Source organism: Taudactylus pleione, unplaced genomic scaffold (assembly GCF_031769625.1).
Source record: "Taudactylus pleione unplaced genomic scaffold, aTauple2 ptg000314l, whole genome shotgun sequence".
Classification (NCBI taxonomy): Eukaryota; Metazoa; Chordata; class Amphibia; order Anura; family Myobatrachidae; genus Taudactylus; species Taudactylus pleione.
The window spans coordinates 8,314,597-8,326,921 of NW_028284715.1; the positions used below are offsets into that span (position 1 = coordinate 8,314,597).

Genomic DNA, 12,325 nt, shown 5'->3' on the forward strand with positions numbered 1-12,325 from the left:
CGTCGGACTGTCCATAGGACGTCTAAGCTGCCGCTCCGTCACCCCGCTGGCGCTGAGACGCCAGTACAGATCTGGGGATCTCAGCGGGACCCCAGAGTCTGTACTAGCCGGACTCTGTGGGCGCCCAGGACTGCTGCCGGATCCACGGGGAGCAGGTAAGGTCGCGGATCACCGCTTGCGGTGATCCGCGCATTTCAAATGCAGTCCTGTGCCTCCGGTCTCAGGGGACAGACCGGAGGCGCTGGCAGTGGCGGCGGGCCCCCCATACCCCGTGTCCACTAGACCACCAGGGCCTTAACGATCGGTGCAGGGAGCCGGCGTCCCGGGGGTTAATAGCCGGCCAGGGGAGGCAGCCTTCCCTGTTACAGCGGCTCCTCCCCTCAGCTCAGCGCGCCTTTCAGTATCCATAGTCTGGCGTCGCTGAGCTGCTTCCTCCGCGGGCCACGCTTCTTCTGAGGTCTCCAGCGGCCATTTTATCTCTGTGGTGCAGCAGAAATCTCTGGAGATGGCAGTGAGTCCAGTCCCCCTGCGTACCTCACCATCAGGTCAGTGTACACAGCGCTGTAGCCTTCCCAGACACTGAATCTGGGCAGTTGAATGCAGTGTAATAGTGCAGTATATTATATGACATGTTTATGTATATATGTATATATCTGCATTGTATGTGACTTATGCTAGTGCTGACTGTACTTTATTCTCTCACCTGTCAGTGTATATCTATCCCTTTTCTTTATCTGCCCTAATACAGCTGTACTTAGGGTGGTTCTGAGACCTCACATTTATATACTTGTTAATATTTGTGTGGTTTGTCACATACTGTTGCGTGCTGCACGTTGCCATATTTTAGATGGACCTGTGTGTTGCATACGCTGAAAATGGGTCCCTGCAGCTAATTTTTGGCATCAGTCAGGACCAGTATAGTGCTGCTTTATATTTCCGCCAAGATTGGTCAGATATGTCTGACCAGGAGATAGAGCGTTATACTGCACCCATTTTTACTATCCTGCAAGTCATGTGCTGCAGGTGTTAGTGCGGAGGATTTGACTCATAAAGGGTTCTGTATGTGGCGTCATCTGGTGCCGGCCTCTTTCACGACCCCCTTGGGCGGTTTGTCTTCTCGGGATCCTCTCAATTGCGGATCGCCGGGCGGGCCCCATTGTTGTACCTCACTTGGGGTTACTTCACCATACTGCCCTTTTCATCTCAGGGTATCTCGCAGCTTCTTGCACTCTTCCCCTGTGACACAGACTACCGCTCCCTGCAGGGGTTTTTCGCAGTATATGAATTCCCCCTGGTGCCACAATAGTCTGTCATTCCCCTTGCAGGGATTACCACAACAGCCACCCTGGGTGGATGTCGTTTTCTACGAAACGCTAATTGGCGTGGTTGACGCCCTGTGGTTACTTCCCAGTTGGCTCTGCCGTGAACTGGGTACTGTTCGGGGCTCTTTCCCTCTTACACGGGGGGAAGCCTATTTCAGGTATTATTATCCCTGCTTTAGGGCTGGTAGCAGGTCCATTCTGGTTAGAGTGAATGTTGACCTGCACCTGTATCATACACCCTCAGTATTGCGTGCCTTCGGGTTACCTGTTGCTGACTAGCGGGTGGATCGCATAGCGGGACTCTGGCTGTTGCCAGATAGGAGGTGTTACAACAGTGTTTGGCCTCCTGTCCCAAATTCCCTGAGGGTCATCACGAGCCCCTCCTGGGGGGGATGGGCGTGGTGCTCGTCTGATTACAGACGTTACTACGCCTCCCATTCCTGCGTGGTCGGATTCTTCGGATCCGTAGGTGGTAACTCTGCCTGAAATCAGTATACTTGCTTTCAGGAGTTGTTACCCATCCTACCATGGCTATAGCATGGTTGGTTAATACTATTGCATATTGGGTTGATGCATTTGTAACGTTTTTTCCCCTCCAACACGTCGGGGGTTCAAATGTATTTGGTCGCTCACGTAATATATGCTGTTGTCATAGGTGGAAATGCCTATATTGGATACCAGTCTCCTAACTTTCAGAGTTCCGGCTGCGACTGTATCCTCCGTAATACCCTATGGCTGCGCTCTGGGAATGCAGAGGTGCAGATACCATCTTTAGGGTTGATATTGTTTGGTCCTGACCTTGACAAGATTGTAGTAACATTGGCAGTATTACTAACGACAAGTTTACCGCTTTCAGCTATGCCCACTACAAGGCCTCAGACTAAGTCTGTTAAGTCTTTTTTGTCCTCTGGGTCAGCCTAAAGGTCTGTTTCTTCGTAGACTGTCGGCATCTACAAGGGCCGACATATCCAGTACCGAGCAGGCCTGGACTGCCAGCCGATCCTGCTTCTGAACCTATGGATATCTCTTCAGTCTGACGGGACAGGCCTACAACTGGGAGATACCGATTTTCTCAGTTCGCCCGGTATTAGTGTCAAGTTGCCGCGGCTACGTGGGTAGGAGGGTACGCCCTCTTTACAAGGGCCTTACAGATCCAGAAAGCTATGCAGTTGTTGCGGTAAGCGGAGCTAATTAGGCCATCCCCACTATCTCAGTGAGGGACTGGTTGTTCTGCTTTCTTTCTGGTGCGGTGGCTGAATGGTCCTCTTTGGCCTATTCTCTGTCTCAATTCCCTGAACCAGTTCCTAAAGCTACCTGGGCTCAGGAGGAAATCCCTATGCTCCATCATACGATGTTTGGAACCTGGGGACTTGATGGTATCACTGGATATACAGGACGCGTGCCTACGGGTACTTACAGAGACCTTTCCTCAGCATGGGCTGAGGTTTGCTGTATCACAGCAACACTTACAATTTTTCGGGCTCTGCCTGTTGGGACTGTCCTCAGCCCCACAGGGGTTTACCAGCGTTTTGGATTTTCTGACAGTTCTTCTGTTCAGTATATCCCAATGCTCCTGTACTTGGACGGCCTCCTGCTCTTAGCGGGATCACCGGGGTACTTTACGGCCAGGTCAGGATGACTGTGGCTTCTTCAGGGTGCAGACGTTTAATCAACGGGGAAAAGGTCCTCCCTGCATCCCTCTCTGGGTATTCTTCATCTAGGATCCCTGCTGGATTCTCAGAATCTGAGAATTCTTCTGGCGTAAGACGGAATCTCCTCTCTTCCATTAGGAGTACATGGTTGTCTGCGCAGTCGACAGATGTCTTTACACTCTGGGATGCATGGTGGAATGGGCTCAGTTCCATTCCAGGCCTTTCCATAATTGGTTCATCTCCAGATGGAATGAGTTTTTTCTGTCGGATAACTGTTCAAACGATGATGCTCTCTCCGGAGGCAAGTCGGTACCTGTCCGGGTGGCTATGGCCATCTCGTCCAGGGTTTTCTTTGCTAGGGACAGTGTCTGGATCGAATCCTTTTCAGTGCAGTTGGACGTCTGTCGATTCCACCCTGTCAATTAACTTACTCTGGCATAACTCTTGTTTCCCGGTGAACCTGAAAAGGTTCAGTCCGACAGGGTCAGGACAGTGGCTTCCTTTTTAGCAACACTGTTCGTTGGGTGGCAGTGACAGGTATGTCACATATTCGGACATAGTCCGAGGGTCTCCTCCCGACCATCTCGGCAGCGTTCATTTCAGGAGCTCTCCATTGGGAAGCGGGAGTCCTCAGCCGTCACGACGTGCATCCCGGGGACTAGTCTCTTCCCCAAGAGAGGTTTCATCTCCTGGTGAGCAGGGGGGGCTCCCCTGAGGTGACCCTCATGGCCTTCTGACTTTATCACACTATGGTGTTACAGTTCAGCTCTGGGGATTCTGAAGCAAACTTCAGCGACTCTTTGTAGGTGAAGTGGTCCTTCCACTTTGTGTACCTGTGTTCTCCGGTCTCCCTTCTTCCTCGGGGTCTTTGGAAGTGTTTTCAATCGAGACGGAGATGCTTTCCTGCTGGTGGCTCCTGATTGCCCCAGATGTCAGGGGTACTTGGATCTTCGGAGTCTCTACATCGATACTCCATCCCTGATGCTTCACTGCCCGGACCTGTTGTCTCAGGGTCCTTGGTTTGCCTTGGACCTGGGTCGCTTGTCTTTGACTGTGTCCTTACAGTGGTCTTACGGCTTCCCTGGCTTTGTCATCGTTGGAATGATTAGAGCACATGGATCAGCTTTTGCTGGGACCTACCACAAACTGTGGCAGCCATAAATCTTATGGTATTGTACCTGTCGATACAATCCTCCGGTGTCCAGGATTTCCAGATATTCTGGCATTCCTTCCGGCTGACTTGGGTTTCACACTTGGCCTGGTCTTCCTGACAGTGCGGATCTCTACACTGTCAGTATGGTTAAGATATGGGATTGCTTCACTCTGGTATCCAGTTCATCCTTTTGGAGTGTTTTCTTGATTATGCCTCCATTTGTCCTCCCTAGGGACTCCTTGGGAGTAAGTAGTGGTTCTTCGTTACCTCCGGGGACAGTCAATGGAACCGCTGGTTGTGATAGCCATTACATGGTCTATTGCTTAGGCTCTCTCTTTCTCTCAGGGTGTTTATATCAACCAGGAGAGTGTCTGAATTGGGAGCGTTCTCATGTGGCTCCCTCTTCTGGAGGGCATCATGTCAGGGTGGGAGTTGCTCTCGCCCTGTGTTTCTTCTTAGTGGTTTTCAGGTTCCATATTATTCTGGAACTTATGGTACGGCCATTCTGTCCCCAGTCCTCTCGGCTGGTGTGGCCTCATTGACTGTGGTCTGGCCTCTTTGGATTTATGTGATCCGTTCAGGTTCCTTACGGAAATCGGACTCCTTATTGGTGGTCTGAGATTTCTGGTTTTCACAGGAAAGGATGGCCGGCCTATAACCAAATGTTGGCTTGGATGGCCTCGTAGGTCTTCCTCAGGGGCCTACTCATGGGTAGGCCTTCCTGTTGTTGATGCTTGTTTTTTCTCGGGCCATGTGACCCTCGTGTGCGGCTCGCTGTGGCGCCTCGGCTGTTTTGCCTTACTAGGTGGCCACGTGGTCTTCTGTCCACACCTTTTTAAGGTTCTAGGCATTGGTTTCCTTTGCCTCTCAGGATGCTTCCTTTTTGGCGACGGATTCTCCTCTCAGCACAGGAGCGTCCCCACCCTTGGTTGAACTGCTTTGGGACATCCCCAAGGTCAACCCTGTGGACCCCCTATGGACCCTGAAGTAGAAAACAAGAGATATGGTAAGAACTTACCTTTGTTATCTCTGTTTCTACGAAGTCCATAGGGTCCACAGGGCGCCCGCCCTGACGCTCCTGGCTTCATATGGGCTGTGTGGCTGGTCACCGGTTTTCCGTCTCCTATTTCGGTGAGTATGGTTATTGAGTGTTCCAGTTTTCTCTCTCTTTTTCTCTCCTCCTCCGGCCTTTGGCTACTTACAAACTGAGGTGCCTCTGGCTTGGGGGTGGGGTTATAGGGAGAGTGGACCCAGTGCATCCTGGGAGCTAAAAGCTTTAACTGCGTGGTGCCCGGATTTGGTTCCCAACCTATACCCCCAAGGTCAACCCTGTGGACCCTATGGACTTCGTAGAAACAGAGATAACAAAGGTAAGTTCTTACCATATCTCTTGTTTTAAGTGCCCCCTGTAGTAATCCCCCCCTGGTAGTGCCCCCTGTAGTAATCCCCCCCTGGTAGTGCCCCCTGTAGTAATCCCCCCCTGGTAGTGCCCCCTGTAGTAATCCCCCCCCCCTGGTAGTTCCCCCAGTGGTATTCCCCCCTTTTAGTGCCCCCTGTAGTCATTGCCCCCTGGTAGTGCCCCCTGTAGTCATCGCCCCCTGGTAGTGCCCCCTGTAGTCATCGCCCCCTGGTAGTGCCCCCTGCAGTCATCGCCCCCTGTAGTCCCCCCCCCCCCCCCCCTCTAGTAGAGAGAGACGTGATAACAATAAAAAAATAAATAAACACTTACCTGAAACTCCCGCTCCTGGTCCCGCCGCTGTCTGCTCCTGGTCCCGCCGCTGTCTGCTCCTGGTCCCGCCGCTGTCCGCTCCTCCGGCCGCTTTGCATGGGAGAGACGTCGTCATGACGACGTGTCTCCCATCACCCACTGCGGGAGCCGGAAGATGGCTCCCGCAGTGGGAGCAGCAGCAGCCGCTGAGAGTCTGACAGACTCTCAGCGGCTGCTGATTACAGCAAACGCATAGCTGCCGGCTCCGGCGGCTATGTGTTTGGCAGTGTGTAGCGCTGACCGAACTCCGTCCGGTCAGCGCTACACTTGACTCGAGTATAAGCCGAGGGGGACTTTTTCAGCACATTTTTTGTGCTGAAAAACTCGGCTTATACTCGAGTATATACGGTATGTTGGGATCCTTGTTTGGCCAGTGTTTCTAGCTTTAATTTATTATATTGTATAGTTATAGGTCTATGGTGGTGATTCAATTGTCTTTTTAAGGTGCTCTAATTGGCGCCCAATGTTGCAATTCAGTTTTTTTGGGGGGGCACTCATTAATCATCACGCTAGTCGTGCCTGATTAGACAGGGTTTAACCTCCTGTGGGCCGTATTCAATTAGCGGTGAAAACGGGCATTTTTCATAAAAAAATAAAAAAAAATGGAGCAAAAGAAAACTGGAGAAGTTTTATCCATCCCAGACCAGGAGAAAAAAAAAAAGCAAAATCCCTATTTTTGCCTAAAAATGTGGGGATTTCTTTCAAATTTTTTTTTACAGTAATTTATCATTAGGGGGTGGCCGAAGGGTTCTGAAAAATCCCCAATCTGTCTGCAACAGAGAGAACTTTTTTTTTTTGTTTGTTTTTTTTCTTTATCGTCTGTTTGCAGTTACGGACGTTTTCGTCGGTAATTGAATACGGCCCTAAAATGGCTAAACCAGTCTAAAGTCCTGGTTAGGGCAGGGCTTGACAAATATTTCTAAAATCTAGGAGCCAGGATGAAAGTGTAGGAGCCAGACCCGGGCAACCAACCCCCATGGACACATCACTAACAGGGTACCCCAGGTAAACCACCCTCCCACAGCCACATTGCTGAGCAGCTTAACCCCCCTCTCCAGGCAACCAACCCCCAGAAAGACCACCCCGGGCAAGCAAAGCCACCGCCAGCAATGGCCGAACAAGAGTGGTGGGCCCAGGTGTAAGAATATGCTTTGGACACTCCTATACAGTGCCCCCAATAGTGGTCTGCTATGCAGTACCCCCATTAACAATGCCCCTTATACAGTGCCCCCAAAAGTGGTCCCGTCCCCCCCCATGCATTGGCCTCAGCAGTAGTCCGCCCCCCCTATGCATTGCCCCAGTAGTAGTCCCCCCCCCTATACAGTGCCCCCAGTAGTAGTCCTCACTATGCATTACCCCTAGAAGCGCACCCCCCTATACAGTACCCTAGTAGCACCCCCCCTTACACAGTGCCCCAGTAGTGCCCCTTTAATCAGTGCCCCAGAAGTTGTCCCCCCAGTAGTAGTCCCCATATACAGTGCCCCCGGTAGTAGTCCCCACTATGCATTGCCCCTAGTAGGGGCCCCACCCTGTACAGTGCCCCAGTAGCGGCCACCCCCCCTCTGCATTGCCCCCTGTAGCAGCCACCCCCTCATGCAGTTCCCCTTACACCCAAAAAAAAAAGGAGCTGGATCACCGTTAGAACAGTGGGGATTCTTTTAAGCAGCCTAAGCTTTATTTTTATCATTTATTTTAATTTTTAATACAGAGCAAACAGCGCTAGACAGTCCTCTGGACGTCTGCACAGCTGCTCCATCACCCCTCCGCGGCGCCGCAGCTCCACCCCTCGGCTGGGCTCCGGGTGTTCCTAGCTAGCAGGGCTCCTTGGACCCCAGACTGCAGCCGAGACTCAAGGGGACAAGTAAGGCGGGCGTCTATGCGCAGTCTGACCTCCAGTCTCCGGAGATAGATCGGAGGCGCTGATGTGGACACCTAGCGCTCCCGCTAAGCTGTTTCAGTGGGGCGCGGCGCCCCGCTGAAACAGCTTACGGGTTCTGTCCTCCACCCTCGGGCCACAGTGTCCCACGGGTGGGGAAAACTGTAGAGAAGCGGTCACCGCTGGTGAATGAATGCCGGGCGCTTGTGCCCGGCATCCATTCACAGTGACCACGGTGCTTGGGGGCTGCCCGGCATGTCCGTAAGTGCTAAGCATGCCCCCAAAAGTGACGAAAAGGGGACACTTCAAAGACACGCCCCTTTTAATTAGACACTCCTCCTTTTCACAAGCGCTCCTTTTGGCGCGCGCAGATGTGCCCTAGCTCTAGGTCCGGCACCCTGCCTGCTGCCGGACCTAGAGGGAACACTATACACTGGTTCGTCCGGGACTCCACTAGGCCCCCAGGGTATAACCTATACTGGCGCAGGGGGACCGCTAAGGCCAGGGACCCGGTGGCTGATGTCAGCATAGGGGAGAAGGCCCCTCCCCCAGCTTAGGGCGCCATTCCACTGCAGTCTTGCAGCCCCTGAGCTGCTCCTCGTTCACCTTCCACCCCCTCAGACAGCAGCCATTTTCTGCATCAGGTCTCTGGGAACGCTGGGGCTGGTCTCCCTGTATACCTCTCCCAGGAGCCAGGTTATACAGCGCTATTTCCTACCAGCCACTGAGATCTGTGTAGTTGAATTTAATGCCCACTGCAGTTATATTGTATACTTTGCATTGTATGTGACTTGTGCTAGCACTGCTGTCTGTTTATACCTTTCCCTTTCTTTCATTAAAACCCTGGAATACTGAGGTATAAGGGGGGTTCATTGTACCTCACATCTACCTATATTAGTGAGGGCGATCACATACTGTATACCTGTGTTGTGCACTACAGTGTGCCATATTGCACATACATCTGGATTGCTCACTGCACTGTGCCAGATTGTGTGCTACATTTTCCTTGCAGCTATGTCTAGCAAAGGCAAGAACAGGCAACCTGCTGCTCCCACTCTGGTGTCTTGCAAGTCCTGTCAGTGGATCTCATTCAAGATGGTCTATGTGCATCTTGTTATACGGTACCTGGCCTATCAGCTCTTGCATCCTCTCCTCCCACCCTCCCCCCATGGCTTCTTATTCACAGGTGTTGGCAAAAATTGTGGACCTCCTAGTGGTCCCTGTGGTAACTCCTCCTATTGGATGGGCACAGCACGTACTCCCTGCGAAGCCTTTGCCTCCCCCATGGGTAGACATACTTTCTACCTCAGTGCAGAGTCTGCTGGCTACCTCTACAGACTTTCAGCAAATGCTGCAAAAGGAGAAACCCTTACCTGGTAAACCTACTAAGTGTGCTGTGTTATCTTCCCAGTCCACCCAGCTATCAGATTCTGAGTAATCCTTTGGGGAGGCAGAAGATGCACACCACTCACTCTGACTCCCCCCTCGGGTGAGGAGGAACCCCCTCTAAATTGAATATACCTGAACTTGTGAGAGCTGTAAAATCTATTCTTCAAATAGAAGAGGCAGAAGCAATTCCTAAGGTTAAAAAGACATTATTTAAGTGACAGAAGGTAGTTTTGCCAGAGTGTCCGCACTCTGATCAGCTATCTGATCATATGGGTGAATAAAATATAGCGCCTTCTCATCAGTGTCTCTGGTTTGCTGTCAACATTACCAATTTCAAGCACTGCCTTTTGGGCTTTCTACAGCTCCTCGGGTCTTTACCAAGTTCATGGCAGTTATGGCGGCCTATCTTCGTTGTCAGGGGATCAGACTGCTCCCATACTGCTCTTCAGAAACTAACTGCCATCTACAAGTAACCATTGCCTTTCTACAAACGCACGGTTGGCTGATCAACTGAAAAAAGTCTTCCCTGACCCCTTCTCATCCATGGTGTCCACCTTTTGAAATGGTGGAGTTTGCTCAGTATCACTCCAGGCCCCTACAACACCTGATCCTATCCAGGTGGAACGGGCTGCCACATCTGCTCAGGTCCCAGATGAATGAGCCCTTTCTCATGAGGTTCGCCTGTCCCTATCCTGGTGGCTACAGACGTCCCACCTAAACATGGGTCGCCCTTTTTGGATCCCGGACTGGGCACTCCTCACCACGGACGCAAGCCTCCGAGTGGGGCGCAGAGATGGCCAGCACTCCTTCCAAGGACGCTGGACTCCAGCCGAGGCGATCTTGTCAATCAACGTCCTGGAACTCTGAGCCGTTTCACTCTTGCTCAGGATATTCTTCTTCAGCGCAGGCCAGTACAAGTACAGTCCGACAACGCCAAGGCAGTGGCCTACCTCAATCACCAAGGAGGCACTCGAAGTCGGTCAGCAATGGCAGAAGTGTCCCGTATTCTCACATGGGCTGAATGCCAACTCCCAGCCAGCTCCGCAGTGTTCATCCCGGGGATTCTCAATTGGGAGGCGGATTTTCTCAGCTGTCACGATTTTTCATGCAGGGGAGTGGTCTCTTAATCCAGAAGTCTTTCATCTACTAGTGGACAAATTGGGTCTACTCGACGTGGACCTCATGGCCTCACGACAAAACCACAAGCTTCCAGTGTACGGGGCCAGGACGAGGGACCCCGACGCAGCAGTGTTCTCCCCATGCTTTGTCGGGCGGCACGCCCGGCAAAAATCCCCCACCACCCGGCAGTTGAGCTGCACTGAAAACTAGCGGCGGTGCAGCCGGTGCATTGCACCGGGGCCCGCACCCGCCGCTGGTGTCCCACAAGTGTAGGGCAGACCGCAGTGAGTAGTGGTCTGCCCTACACAGAAACAAACACACAGCCGCCAGCTGTGTGTTTGTCATAGCAGCGCAGCCAGCCAATGAGTCATACAGACTCTGATTGGCTGCTGCGGCCATGGAGGTAGCCGGCTAGAGCTCACTCATGAGCTCCCATTCCGGCTCCCCCGCAGCGGTTGATCGGAGAGACGTAATTTTGTCTCTCCCATAGTGCAGAGCGGGCCGGGAGCAGCGGACAGCGGCGGTCGTCGGCTGGAGCGGGGATCAGGTAAGTTGTCTCTTTTTTTTTTTCGTGAGTATGCGCTACTGTATCATGGGGCACCCGTAGCAGGGGGCACCCGTAGCAGGGGGCACCCGTAGCAGGGGGCACCCACCGGGGGCACCCGTAGCAGGGGGCACCCACCGGGGGCACCCGTAGCAGGGGGCACCCACCGGGGGCACCCGTAGCAGGGGGCACCCACCGGGGGCACCCGTAGCAGGGGGCACCCACCGGGGGCACCCGTAGCAGGGGGCACCCACCGGGGGCACCCGTAGCAGGGGGCACCCGTATCATGTATTCCTCTACGATCAGACTTCTTGTCTTAGGGTCCCAGTCTACATCCAGACCTGGCCCGTCTGTCTTTAACGGCTTGGCTCTTGAGACATAAATCCTATGGTCTAAAGGGTTTTATAGCTCTGTGGTCCAGACCATGCTCAGAGCGCATAAACAGGCCAGGATTTATCACCCGGTGTGGCATACATATTTCCAGTGGTGTTCTACTAGAAACTGACACTCTGATTTTTAGGGTTTACTGGAATCCTTGCCTTTCTTTAAGTGGAATTGGATCTCGGACTCTGCCTAGCCTCTCTGAAAGTGCACGTGTCTGCTCTATCCATCTGGTTCCAGCGCAGAATTGTTCCTCTATCGGATGTTCACACCTTCCTGCAGGTTGTTCTACGTATACAGCCTCAGTCTGTGGCTCTGTGGGATTTGTCAGTGGTTCTACATGCACTTCAGGAATCTCTATTCGAACCCCTGGATTCAGTAGATGTCAAATGGTTCACTGCGGAGACTTCTTCTGGCTATAGCATCTGCCCGTAGGGTATTGTATTTAGGGGTGCTTTCCTGTCGCTTCCCATTTCTAAACTTTCATCCGGACAGGGCTGCTGTTCGAACGTACCTTGGCTTCCTTCCCAAGATGTCTTTCGTTTCCACCTTTAATGAGGAAATTGTGGTTCCAGCCTTTCAATCACCACACCACTCGGCAGGTGAGGCCTCCTTTGGATATGGGCCGTGCTTTGAAGATCTACGTGGACCGTACTAGTTCCATCAGGAAATCGGACTATCTCTTTGTCCTATATGGATTCCACAAGAAGGGATGGCCAGCTAACAAACATTTGAAGCCATCTAGCCAGAGTCTATCTCACAGGCTTACACGCAGACTGGCCTTCCTGTGACTGCTTCAGTATCTGCTCATTTTACTTGCTCTGTGGGTCCCTTGTGGGCAGCCTGTCGTTGTGCGTCTGCCGAAGAACTATGCAAGGTGGCCACGTGGTCTTCTGTCCACACCTTTCTTGGGTTCTATGCCTTTGATACTTTTGCCTTTCAGGATGCTTCCTTCGGGCACCGGGTTCTCCTCAGCGCAGGAGCGTCCCCAGCCTTGAACAAGTGCTTTGGGACATCCCCCATTGTCTCCCCCCTGTGGAGCCTTATGGACCCTGAAGAAGAAAAGGAGAATTATGGTAAAACTTACCCTTGTTAACACTCTTCGAAGTCCATATGATGAT

At 52.4% G+C, this 12,325-nt stretch overlaps 1 protein-coding gene across 2 annotated transcripts in view; it reads left to right on the top strand.

Moving 5' to 3' along the window:
• UBR5 (ubiquitin protein ligase E3 component n-recognin 5) overlaps positions 1 to 12,325 on the top strand; it is a 162,981-nt gene that overhangs the window by 25,719 nt on the left and 124,937 nt on the right. The gene's annotated exons all lie outside the window — the stretch shown is intronic.